This window comes from Aotus nancymaae, unplaced genomic scaffold (genome assembly GCF_030222135.1).
Source record: "Aotus nancymaae isolate 86718 unplaced genomic scaffold, 86718_ANA_hifiasm-v0.15.2.pri h1tg000020l, whole genome shotgun sequence".
Lineage (NCBI taxonomy): Eukaryota > Metazoa > Chordata > Mammalia > Primates > Aotidae > Aotus > Aotus nancymaae.
In genome coordinates this window covers 2922555-2936510 of record NW_026988432.1, presented here as the reverse complement: position 1 = coordinate 2936510, position 13956 = coordinate 2922555, and positions in this window count along the sequence as shown.

The window sequence follows — 13956 nt, the reverse complement described above, 5'->3', positions numbered from 1 at the left end:
TTCGGTCACGTTCACACTTGCTCTGATCAACTGTAGCTGGTGTCTGGCCACATTGCAATGTGGCTACTTCTATTGCAAACGTGTGTGTCTGAGGTGTGGGAAAGGGGTTGCCGAGAGGCAGATCCTGATCATGAGGTCCTGGGTAAACTGTGTCATAGGCACCGTGTTGTGAGTATTTGATGAGATTACATAGTGTCAGATGTTTTTTAAAAAAGCCTGAATGAATGGTGTCCATTGTTAATAAGGCCAGGTACTGGGCAGAATAAAGGGACGAAGAAGAGATCAACAGCCACAAATACAGCCAAACTTCTGATTTTAAAACTTGCAGACATGTATCTTTAAGCTTTAACTTCATCTTTACTGTCTCTTTAGTCTTTAACTTTATAATTTTGACCTATCTCACTTACAGAAAAGTTACAAAGAGGTAGATGCTGAGGCTATCTGAAAATTAAATATTTTTCTGAGATTACCCAATGCCATTGTTAATACATTTGCTGTCTGTGTCCATATGTAACAGTTTGTGGCTGAAATGTTCATTGATTAGACACAAGACAGGGCTGAATCGGTAGATTCGACTTCATTCTTCCTAATCATCCTTCCCATTTTCTCTTCTCCTCTTCATCTACCTCTCCTGCCTGGCAATGGACAGACCTATGAGAATAGGCTTCGTTGTTTAAGGTAGTCCAAGGACATCTAACTAGGAATAATGGGATGGAATTCAGCAAGGGACAATTTATGCTGAATTATAAGAGAAATTTCCTAACAGCGAGATCTATTAGACTAGAGAATAGGCTCCCAGGGGAAGTAAGCACCATTGCCGGAGTCATTTAGACTCTGGCTCAAGTCCATAAGTAAAAATAAATTTGGTTGTCTCATTTTATTCTCCATTTGTGTGGACTCTGCAGCACCACTGGAAAGTTAGACAGAAGCGACATCAGGTAATTGACTTAAGGGAGGTCTGGCAAACTTGGGAACTATTTTGCCCTCGTTTTCTGAAGCACTGTTTTTGTTGCTGGAGCCTTCCTGAAGTCCCACCAACTAAATTCAGGTACTGTCAGCAGGTGTTTCAGAATGTCTCATCATGTCGGGGGCATGACTCCATTTTCCAGATTGGATCACTTCGAATGGCATCTGAAGGTCAATTCGCAAGACAACCAACCTGGGGTCCAGGGGTCTTGGGTGCAGAGATCGGACCCTGGGTTGTGATGGCCCACCAGACGCAGTGGCCCTCGGAAGGCGTGGCCTGAGCCTTCAGCTGACGTCCGTGAGCATCACGAAGACTTCTGTCTTCATCTCTTTAAAATTGATACCATACTTCTGGTTCAGAAAATAGTGTCATAAATTGTCATCCAGATTATCATTTCCGATGAAGTGACACACACTCTTTCTTCGGCATTTGAACGTGGTGGAAAATATTTTCAGAGTCTTTGCATTAGCAAAACTCCTGGATAATTTGCAGTAGTCTAGTCTAGCAGGTAACCAATGACATTTACTGGGTTCCCAAAATGCAAAAGAATTTATCAGCAGAAAGAAATGGGAATGAATTTGCATTATTCAGGCATTGGGGACCATGGAAAAATATTTGAAGGCTTCCAAACTTTTAACAAATGTTTACCTAGCAAGGTAAAATATGCTCATATCAACATGTTCTTAAGTACTGGAAAATCGCTCCTGTAGCATTTTCACTTTTTTTTTTGTTTCTTTCTTAGGGTTCCTGGAAGTGTTAGACACACAGAAAGAGGGAGAAAATCAAACAACTATCTTTTTAATTCCACCACAGTTTTTAATCCAGCAGAAAGCCATCAGAATTCTGCTCCCGATACGTGTTTTCATTGGCTAGCATGTGGGTCTACATACACGGGGCACGATGCGAGGTAATACCTCTCTCTTAAGCAAGACAAGTGTATGTCTCTCGAGTCAGCTTCCCTGTGGATGTGGCAGCGTTGTCAAATTGTCAGGATGGGCTCCGTCTTGCTGCTCCACTGGGCCGAGAGAGGCTGAGGTAACAGGGTCCCCCATTTCCAACCACCCCATCTGCATTCTGCCCGCAGGACGCAGGAACAACTAGAAGCTTGAACGTGTGACTTCTGTTCATTTCCACTGCTCAGAACTTTTGCTTATGGCCACATCTGGTCACAGGCAGGCTGACAGAAGAATTTTTATTCTGGATAATCATGTGCCAAGCTAGATATTTAATTACTATAAACTAAAGGGATACTTGCAAGGTAGAAAACATTTTCCACCATCTTAAAATGTTAGAGGTAAGTATGCATCTTATAAAAACCAAATAAAAGTGACACCTTCCACGGGGCTCTGGAGATGCCGTTCTGTTGTTTAGGTTCTCTGGAGCCTCAGTTGGTAGGGTGGCTGGAGCTACATGTATTGTATGTTTAATATAACTTAGTGGGGTGTGGAATTTTTTCTTGGTGAGGGCACAGCGGTATTAGTTCCTTAATTGCCGCTATTTCTAAGATGGCATGAAAGAGTTCCGCACCAGAAAACTGGAGTCCTTCCTCTTCATAAATTTCCAGACCCATTGTTTTCAGTGTTTTATAATTTTATACCCAGATAAAAATGTGTTATCTAGTTTCAGAGCCATTTGGTTCCTGCTTTTCTTCCCTTATTTTATCACTTCTGTTTCAGGAGAGAGAGCTGAGATTTAACCAAGGAAGTACAAATATAATAGGAAGTACAAATCTGGCTTTCTAATAGTGGGTCTGCAGCTGCCGGAACTGTAAATACATCTGTTTTTGTGCTGGTTGGAACAACAAAGTATCCATTATGATGATCTGACATAAATTCCAGCATCTCCTTCTGGGGATGGCAGATCATTTACAAATACTCAGGTATCTGATGTTACAAGTTCTCTAGGCTCCAGTTAAATAAAATACCACTTAAAATAGAGTTTTAAGCATTTTTTTGTTTAAACAAGTATATAAAAGTCAACAATGTCTTAATTACAGGAGTAAATAGTAGGCGTACTGGTGACATGGGTTATGATGGACTCACTGCAAAACACGCAGCATTATTTCCTAATCGTCACAGAGTAAATGCCTGGCAATTCCATGAGCACAGTGGTAACTGTGGAGGACATTGCACATTGGACAACATGATAAGTCGCTTGAGTACCTGCTGCAAAGACTCCCCACAAAAGGAATGCCTCCTCCAAATGTGGGAGCGACAGAAGACAAGCAAGAGAAAATGAAGGGCTACACTCAGACCCAAAGCAGCTTCAGACACATGCCTGATGGCACTCAGGAACAAAACAGTGTTTTTGTTTTTCATTTTGGAAAGATACAGATGAATAATGCTATATGGGAAAAATAGTTCCCAGGAGACAGTATTTACAGGGCCCTTACTCAACATGTCAGTGTGGAGAGCTCGTGAGTGTGGAATCATTTACAACCAGACTCAGATCCCACTCCACTCACTGGCTCTGCCAGTGGAGCTGCAGAGCATGGGCAAATGGGGTTCACAACCCCTAGGGCTGCTGTTAAGATCCGCAGAGTAACAAATGTGAAGTATCTGCCACATGACAATTATTTCATAATAATTAATACTAATTAATTTTGCTTCCTAGTTTTGTCTGACTTGAGGGGTGAATGCCACAACTAACATCAAGGTTTCTGCAAGTTCCTAGTCAAATTCTGGACAACTGTAGAAGCAGTTTTGCTTGGTCTTGAGCCACGTGGAATTACTTAGGTTTATTTATTCATTTGTTCATTGATTCATTCAACAAATATTCACTGTATTCTACTATGTGCAAATATGTCCTATATCTTACAGGCAACTAGTTCATATTAATCAGTAGTATCTTTAATTCTTATTGCCAGAGAATTGTCCAAGAGATATTAAATTACTATAAACCAAAGGGATACTTACAAGGTAGAAAACATTTTCCGCCATCTTAAAATGTTGGAGCTAAGTATGTGTTGTATAAAAACCAGATGAAAATGACACCTTCCACAGGGCTCAAAACTAAGCAAAGCTTATTCTTATTCTCATAAGAATCACCATGGCTTTTCCCAATCAGGCATTAAATAGGAATTAATTCTTTCCACAAAAAGGGGTTTAAAATGTGACTCCCATTACCACAATACACAGATTCTGAGAGAAGAAAAGTCGGGAAACAGAAGGCAGAATCAAACATGGAGAGGAAACAGTGCTGGACCAAGCAAATGGAGGCTTGGGAAGGGGGGTCTGCTGAGATGCCCTCACAGGGAGCCTGCAGGGTCTGCACATGCTCTCCAGGTGGCCGGGAGCAGCAGTGATCCCGAGGTTGGAATTGGGACTCGCGGGTCACCAAAGCCATGGGATACAGTGGGAGAACTGAAAGGTTCCGTCTGGGATGAGAAAAGTTATCATGGTCTCAGCTGCCCTGGCTTAGGCTTCTCATGGCTATTTCATAGGGAGAGTAATACTGGAATTCCACTGGATGGTTTCATGGTTCATGAGATATAATTGTAGTGAAATCTGATGTATAAGGCATACATACCATTCTAATTCCACAAAGGGGGTTCGGTTATTCTTAATAAATCCTTTTGCTCTTTTTAGAAGGAAAAAGTGAAGAAAGCCCTCCCAGGTGCGAGAAAGCAGCTCCCGGGCGGCCTCTGCCTTCGGTGGGACTGTGGCTGTCAGAGTGTGCTCTGTGTGGTGAGGGCTGCGTGTTGGCCGCCATGGCCTCCACACAGCAGAAAACAGGAGCTCTGCCCTCATGCGGCTGAGAGTCACCTGGGGAGATGCAGGTGCAACAGTCTCTAAGATGCTGACGAGGATTTGCCATCTTCTCCTCCTGCAACTCTCCTCTCAGCGTGGAACCCTGGCCAGCGCCACCATCGGCCTCTAATTGTTCCAGGCTGGACTGTGGGTGTCCCCATTGGACTGGGTTTGACTCGCCTTCCCTCGTGGTTAAATAAACACCAAGTCTGTTTGTTTTGGTCTTCCTAATCTCTTGCATCTCTGTATTTTCATTGCTACGTTCTTAGTTCAGGAAGAAATACGATCACACATCTGGGTGACTCTCACTGTCTTCTTGCGTCCTGTCTCAGCCAACTCCAGCTACTGATCCAGGCCCACCTTAGCTTGGGCATCTGACCTCTGAGCTGGCCACTGAAGCCTTTGCTGTCGAGGCTCCTGACAAGCGAACCTGCTATTCCATGCCAGTCTCTACCTGCCTCTCTCTCTGTCTTCCTCCTTTAGGCCTTGATACAAGCAGTTACTTCCTGGGTACTTCTGGGATGCTCCTGGATCCCTCCATTTGGTCAGGCCCCTCCCCTGTGTAGCCCCGTGGCGTTTCTTGCTCAGCCTGTGTCTGCCCCAGCAGTCTCTGGTGCACCCATCTGTTTACACATATGCTCTCCTCAGCTAGACTGGATGCTCCTGGAGTTGAGCACTGTGGTCTTGACTCCATGCTTCCTATCACCTGGCACAAGCCTTGCCAGTAGTCGAAGGTGGTTGAATGAATTAATGAACGAGTGAAGAATTGGCCACGCCCTGGGAGCAATTTGGATGAAGTGGGGTACAAATTCAGCCAAAGAAAGACTACTTCCTGTTGGGAGTTCAAAAAAGGTCCTGGGGGGTGTGGATAGGCTGTGCACTAGTGGCTAGCAGGATGTGCAGATTCTGAGGTCTGGGTAGAAGGAGGGCTAGGATAGGAAGGATAAGTTCAGCATCACCAGGAAAGTGGGGGCAGATGTTGGCATTCACTCCAGGTGACAGGGCTGCCTGATGCCACCGAAGTGAACAGAGGCTATTAGGAGAGGGGAGGTGGCTCCAGGGCTGTGGATAATAGCCCAATTCATCAGGCAAGAAGGAAGAGGGTGCACTGAAGAAGACAAGAAATGGTCAGCGCGGAGCAAGGGGAGATGAGTGTGTGTCACTGAAGCCCAGGGAAGAGGAATCGTCAGGAGGTCGAGGTACTAAACTATGTGGAGTGAGTGGTGGAGGCCGGGGTGTCAGATCGGAGCACTGGGAGCCCAGGGATCACTTGGAAACAGCTGCACCAGTGGAATGGTCCGAACACAGAGGGAGAAAGACGTGAAGAAAAGAGGGGTCCTGGGAGACGCAAAGGCTGCAGTGATGAGGCAGCTCCTGGACGCAGCAAGAGCAGGTGAAATGAAGCAAGTGCAGGCACAGGGAAGGCCAGCCTGGCAGAGTGGGAGGCAGAAATGCAGAAACCTTGTGAGGCAGAGAAAAGAAGCCAAGTTAGTATGAGCACAGCTTTTCTGCTCTGGAAAGCAGGCTGCAGAACTATTTGAAAAGGCTCAGGGCTAGGATTCCAGCCTGAGGAAACTCCAGTATGCTGAGAAGTTACTAAAAAGATTGACAGGGAGGGTTTGGAGCTTGTTCTCACCATGACCTGCAGCAGATCCTGTGGAGGCTGGGTGCGTTGTTCACGGTGGAGCCAACATCTTGGTTCTCTTCGGCAGGTTGCAGGCCCGGGGCTGAGAGAAGGCAGCCCATGGCGTAGCCAACTGGGCTAGGGCCAGGTCAGCAAGACCAGGCTTGGGGCCAAAAAGGACTTAGTGGGATAAGGATTGAAAAGTATTTGAAAACAATATAACAATGTTTCATCCAAAATAATGCAGTGCACTTCTCTTTTTGCGCCTGTGGCTTGGCTCATTTGTACAGTTGTTTGCCTTTTCAGAGAAAGCATGATTTCCCTTTGCAATTCTTCTTGGTGCTGGTTTGTATTCATCCGACTGTCTCTGCTATCAATATGTGTTGATAATGTGCATTTTATAGGTCATTCAACAATGTATTTCGGTTCTTTTGGTCTCTAAGGTAGAATACCTAAATGTAATATGTTAACTATGCAACTCAATTTTATTCCTATGGAAAACACGTTCAATATACATTTCCTTGCAATTTAATGTTCTAGGAGCATATTTGTGACCCAGCGTGCTTCTTTATGTTGACATATTGTTCATTGGGTTTCATTAGTCAGATGCTATGTCACATCACATATGGAACATGAGGAAAAGTGACATTAATGACAATCTGGTGACATTCAGTACTATGCGACACATCAGGTTAAAAATAAAACAGGCAAACAAAAAAGATCTTTCTTATTTCCAGTAAGGTCTTTTCTTGTTTTCTTTCTTTCTTTGCTTTCTTTCTTTATTTTTTTCTTACTCGTGAAAGAACTGTGCTCTGTCTGGATCAGGCATGAATTATTATTGGCAAGGTTTTGTGGGTAACTAGTGATGCAGATATCAGCCTGTCCACTGCATTTGTAGGTGAAAGGAAAGAAGGGAAGGATTTCTGCTGAAGTGTTCATTGCATCTAAGTGTCCATTTTTTCTCTTTCTTTCTCTCTCTCTCTCTTTCTCTCTCTCCCTTCCTTCCTTCCCTCCCTTCCTCCCTCCCTCCCTCCCTCCTTCCTTCCTTCCTTCCTTCCTTCCTTCCTTCCTTCTTACAGAGTTTCACTCTTGTTGCCCAGGCTGGAGTGCAATGGCACGATCTCGACTCACAGCAACCGCCACTTCCTGGTTCAAGCCACCCTCTCACCTCACTCCCAAGTAACTAGGATTACAGTTGCCTGCCATTATGCCCAGCTAACTTTTGTATTTTTGGTAGAGACAGGGTTTCATCATGTTGGCCAGGCTGGTCCTGAACTCCTGACCTCAGGCGATCCGCTGACCTTGGCCTCCCAAAGTGCTGGGATTACAGGCCTGAGCCACGGTGCCCAGCCCTAAGTCTTCATTTGTCCAAACCATTCAATTATAACACTAGTTCCTGTGCACGTCTGCTTGTGTGCCATTCAGCTTCGGCGAGGTGGGTCTACAGAGAGCTGGTGGGTATCCTGGAGCAGAGGCCGGTCAGACTGACCAAGAAGTAGCTCAGAGGCAAGTGTGGACTTCAGATGAAATCACTGGCAGACAAAGCACAGGCTTTCTTTAATTTGTGAGCTGCAATCTCTGGCATCCAGTGAAGAAAAGTCACAAAGTATTGAGACCTCTGATAAGGCCACCCAATCACAGAGGTTAAACACCAAAAGGAAGGAGCCTTCTGGAATCTCTTCTCCACAAAAAAGAGGGCGTTCAGCTCAGCCACAGGGTCTCCAGCTCCTCCTCCTTCTCTCCCGGGGGCTGTGCCAGAAGGAATGGCCCCATTGCCGCTGAATTCATCCACTCCAGTCCTAAGACGTTCTGGGTGAACGGGATGACGTTCCTAAGACTCTGGTCCTAAGACGTTCTGGGTGAACGGGATGACGTTCCTAAGACTCCGGTACTAAGACGTTCTGGGTGGCTACCTGGAGGTGGGGAAGTGAGTGAACGGAATAGAGCATTACTTTCTGAATGCAAGTCAACCCCTTAATGTTCAGGTTCTGTTTTTAAAAATGCAGAAATACATGAAGCTCTTCATTTAAAAGGTAGGTATACTGTAATTTTCTACTTTTAAAATCCATGTGCCTCATTCTGATACTATTTTTATATTTATCACAGTATGTTTTGGGCAGCGTTTAAACTACTGGCTGCCTGGACTTCTGGATGCCAGATTTAGAGATCTGGGTGGTTCATGCTGTCTTACTGCTTCTGCTAACCCCTGGATGCCACCGAGCAACACCTCACGACAAGACCCACGTCTCCTGCTTCTGCTTCTAATTTAGAGACCAAAAGAACCAAAATACATTGTTGAATGACCTGTAAAATGCACATCTTATCAGACGTTCTTAAATGTCTTATCGTGAGTGTGTTAGTGTTTTCGGTGCTGTACCATATTACCACAAACTGGGTGGCTTTAAGTGTCAGAAAGGGATGCATCACTCTACCTCATTTCTTCCGCGTTCTCTTTGAAGAACATGATGTCCAGATACCTTGGATTTTTCTTAATTGGCTGTGTGTACCAGGGGAGTATTTATCGTGCAAGTTTTGTTGTAAGCAACGGTCTCTATTTTCCTCTTTTCTTGGAGATTTTTTGGAATGGAGAGGGGCAGAAACCAAGTGGTCTCCAGTCTCCAGAATTTCATGGACCTGGTACATGTGCCAGGGGCTCTGTGGTTCCCTCCTAATATTTTAGTTCCCTTTAACATTTCTACGATTGTCTGTGGCAGTAACTTAGGTGGAGTTAGTTCGAAATCGTGTTGTTTCCTTACCTTTTGTTTGTTCACTTACCATTTACTTCCTATTCAAAGTCCCTTTTGCAGATACCCCACCTGACAGGACCAATACTATTGCATTTTAGTGGGAGGAAGGGGTTACTCAGGCAGGAGTGACATATGATTCAGTTGATTATAAGCAGAGGAAGTGTGTACTCAACACAAAAATCATGCTTGGAGGAATCATCTTGTCTAATTCTGTGTTTTTACTATCATGTGTCTGAATTCGTGGACTGCATTATCAGACATTCTTCAATGTCTTATCGTGAGCATGTTACTGTCTTGGGTGCTGTAGTATGTTACCACAAACTGGGCGGTTTAAAAAGTCAGAAAGGTGTTCCCTCACAGATCCGGAGGCCAGAGGTCTGAAGTCACGGTGTGACAGAGCCAGGCTTCCTCTGAAGCTGTGTCGGAGGAGCCGTCTTTGCCTCTTCCGGCTTCCGGGGTTTGCTGTCAATTCTTGGCGTTTTGCTGGGACGTTCCTGTCTCTGCCTTCGTTGTCACTTAGTGTCCTCTCTGTGTGTCTCTAGCTTCAAAAGTGGCCTTCTGATGAGGGCACTAGTCGTGTTGGAGTGGGGACTGTTCTCCTCCAATGAGACCTCTTCTCATTAGAATTGTGTACAATTCCCTCTGTAGAGATGCTGCTTCCTAATAAGGCAACGCTCCGAGGCGCTGGGGGTGGGACTTTAACATAGCTTTTTTTGGGGACCACAGTTCTGTCCACAGCACTGGGAGCTCAGCTCATGAATCCCAGCAACCAGGGCCATCAGCAGTGAACCCACGGGTGCCGGGTGTCACCTGCTTTGGTAGAGCCGGCTCTGCAATTGCCCCTGGCAGAGTCCTCTTCTTCTACAGTTCTTGGTGGACTCTGTGGCCTACCAAAGCCAGGATCTTCTACTCCCCAAACAACTACAGTCATTGAGTTTAGAAGCATTTCTTGAAAACCAATAAGCATACACTAGATAATTTTACAGGACAGTTGGAGTGGATGTATGGACGATGAATTGCTCTTTCCCATTGCATGGGGAGTCCTGTTTGGTTCGCTGCTTCTTTGTTTTCCTTCTCTTTAAGCAAGTGCTGTGCTTTCCCAGTGGGAGCCTGCCTGGGTCCCCTGCCCCTGTTCTGTCCGCCCGGCTCTCTGCTGCACTGACCACGAGCCTCACGTCCTCTCCTGGGTCCATAGTGCTGGCTGGAACAGGGCCCAGAGGGATGCTTCCCCTCTGGTGAAAAGCAGCCTTCCCACCTCAACCACTTCTTTCTCCTTCCCTTGTGATGCTCTTTCCCTCTCGCAGGTCTGCGCTTTTGTACTTTAAGCAATGTCAAAACCATCCAACTGCTGAACAGGCCCACGTTCTCAGCGTCCCTCTTCCTCCGAGGTTAGTGATCTCTCATACTGGGACCTCAGCGTTCTGTTCACTCAGGCTAGTTTTCTGTTCATCGATAAAACTGGTCAAAACACAAAACAAAACGACTTTTGGATAAATATAAACACAATTGTTTCTCTTGTTCATTCACTTTAAAGTGGCCCCATTGCACCTACCTTGTAAGGTCAATAGGATGCCTGGGGCGGGGTCTGTAGCTCTCCGTGACAGGGGCTAGATCCTTACAGGGCTTCTTGTCCTTGGGGAGTGAGCCCCACCTGCTCCATTGAGGACCCCGATCCCGGCACGCTGAGGCACAGAGATGAGCTACTGTAGTCGCAGGAATGGTGGGCTTGGGGTGCGCGTGCTGTAAAAGAGGGCAGGAGGGACAGTGCTGGCCACCGTCACACTCTGCAGAGATGAGATAGGCTGACCAAGGCATCAATGACCTCATCAGAGTGCAGCCAGAGTGGCCAGCACTGACCAGAATGAGGTCAGGAGGGCAGTAAGCAAGAAGACCCAGTAAGGAGTGCAGGGCTGGCAGCTCTCAGATGATCAGAAAGGCCAGTGTCATTGTTCAGTAGCTCTGCACCGGCTTGGGATTAAAGAGCAGAGTTTTACTTATGGGTCTGTCATGGGCTCAGCGGAGCCCCCATCATCATTGCTAGTGAAAAAGAGTAAGAAGATTGGGATGAGAGGAGCTACCTATGTGGTACAGTCTATAATTCTGGTATCACCATACTGGCAACACATTCTAGGCTTTGGAGTGTTAGGGTTCTTTTTAAAGGTGAGTAGGTGGATGTCAGACACACTGGGAGGACCAGAGAGCCAGTCTGTGGAGTATGGAGCCAGGGGCAGCATCCAAGCTCACCGTGGGGACCTCTAGTGACAACTGTCCGTGGGCTTCATGGATCTCGGAAGTGAAGGTAAACACTCCAGGAATACCCACTACCTCTTAGAAACAGGACTCCACAGCCGTGCTTGTGGCTGCTTCGCACCTGGCTCACTTGCTCTCTTGATTCTTGGGATTCAGGCCACTTGGCTGCATCTGGCAGCACAGACCCTGAGCTGGGAGTTTCTGCTTCTGCTTGTGGGAGGTGGGGATCAAGACACAGGCTGTTGAGCACCAGGACAAGGAACGTGCTCCATAGCCCCCATTGCCCAGTGAACGGCCATTTAGCACTGCCGGAATTTGTCTCGGGTGGGTTTGAAGACTGAATTCTAATTCATGTCTTTAAAGGTAGAGAGAGAGGGAACGAGGTGTGAGTGGGCTCAGCGCCTCTGAAGCTGGGCCTCTACCCCGTTACTCATGCCATAGGATAGTGCAAGGAATCCATGATTTACAAACATTTTGGTTACCAAGGTGTATTTGTTCAGAACCTACACTTATTTCTTTTATAGAAACCAAAATAAACATGGTGCTAGTTTCCTTAGCTGGCCCGTATGTTCTTCTAACCTGCAAACTGATGAGATAGCTCTATTAATACTAACCAGATAAGATCCATCTAGCTCTATCTATCTGTCTGTCTGTCTATCTATCCATCTATCTATCATCTATCATCTATCTATCTATGTATCATCTATCTATCCACCTATCATCTTTCTATCATCTATCCATCTATCATCTATCCATTCTTCTATCTATCCATTTATCTATCTATCTATTATCTATCTATCCCTTATATACATAATACATAATTATAATACATAAGTATGTTACTTTGATGTTGTATGCTACATGGTATTATTCTTTACTTATATTATGGTTGATCCCAGCAAGTAGCTCACCCTTCCATAGAAGACTTATCTCTCAGTGTAAGTCCATGTCCTCTCCTGGACTCCCGAATTATGAAGCTCCTCCGTGCTCAATTGCCACAGCCATGCACCTAGGCCCACAGGCCTCTTGCCGTAGACACCTGTCTGCTAAATGGAGTGGGCAGGAAGTGCTGTGGTCATCAGAAGACAGGGATATCTGAATGGACAGGAATGCCCAGGGAGCTTCACAGATGGAGCTGTGCCTGGAAAGCTCAGGGGAGGGGTGTGATTCAACAGGCCAGTGGGTGAGCAGGGGTGAGTGGAGGAGTGTGAGTGGGAGGGAAGCGTGGTGCTGGCTCCAGGATGGGACCCATATGCTTGTTTGTTACTTTTCAAGCCCTGGCAGAGGGCCTAGAATCTAGTCAGTCTCAGTAACGATCTGTTGAATGAACAAACGGTGAGCAAAATAAAATCGGGTATTTTGTTTGTTTGTTTTAGAATATTCTTATTTTGAAGATTTTGGGATCATTTCATGTGCATCCGTGAAGTCAATTATAGTCATAGTGTCCACTGGCTTTCTTCCCGATTGTGCCATGTTAGCTGTTTTGGCACCGATGGAGTCTTTCTTAGAAAGCATTAGGGGACAACCGAAAGTGAAAACTGAGAGTTCGAATCTACTTGGCATTATTCAAATTTGAAATGTAAAACTAGTGAAAGGAAATAGACTCTAAGTATCAACCAATATATATAACGTAATATTAGTAAACAAATTTATATTATCTATCTACCTACCTATCTATATCACCACCACTACCAGCATCACCGCCTCTCAGTCTAGTATACACATGTGTCCTGAGAGCTGTCTGAAATTTTTTTGCCTGATGTTAGTAATGGTTACTCACGTTTTCTTTTTTCTTTTTCTTTTTCTTTTTTGAGACGGAGTTTCGCTCTTGTTGTCTGGCTGGAGTGAAATGGTGTGATCTCAGCTCACCACGATCTCTGCCTCCCCATTTCAAGCAATTCTCCTACCTCAGCCTCTCTAGTAGCTGGGATTCCGGGCATGCACCACTATGCCCAGCTAATTTTCTATTTTTTTTTTTTTAGTAGAGATGGGGTTTCTCCATGTTGGTCAGCCTGGTCTCAAACTCCTGACCTCAGGTGATCCGCCTGCCTCAGCAGTGCTGGGATTACAGGCGTGAGCCACCGTGCCTGGCCTACCTCTGGTTTTATAAGAGACATCCTTTGGATAAATGGATGGATAAAGATGGTGGTAAGGAAGGGAGGCATTTATTTATTAGTTTTCTTTATGCTAACATGGATTATCTGAGTGCAGTCACATTTATTTTCCACTCTATACAGTTTTGGATTTAAATATCAAATATGCGAAAGATATATTGGTACCTGCTCAGTGCCAGGCAGTGTTGGTGCACTGTGGACGTGGCGGTGAGTGGTGAAGATGGGCATCCTGTCCACAACCTTGCACTTTATATAACAAGCTGCAGAAAACGTTTAAATTAGACCAAGGATGGAAGATTACTGGGCCAGTGTTCATTTAAGCAAAATATTGTAAGCGTGAATTCACAGAGCACTTCCTAGTTTAGCTTCCCTCTAAGGATAAATTCAGATCCCATTTATTTTTAACTTAAGCTGACTAGATCAAAACAAAAGCATAATATTGGTGAAATCTAGTCCTGTATGCAAATGGCATTTTGGAATGTATTCGTGTGTCCATTTCTATCTG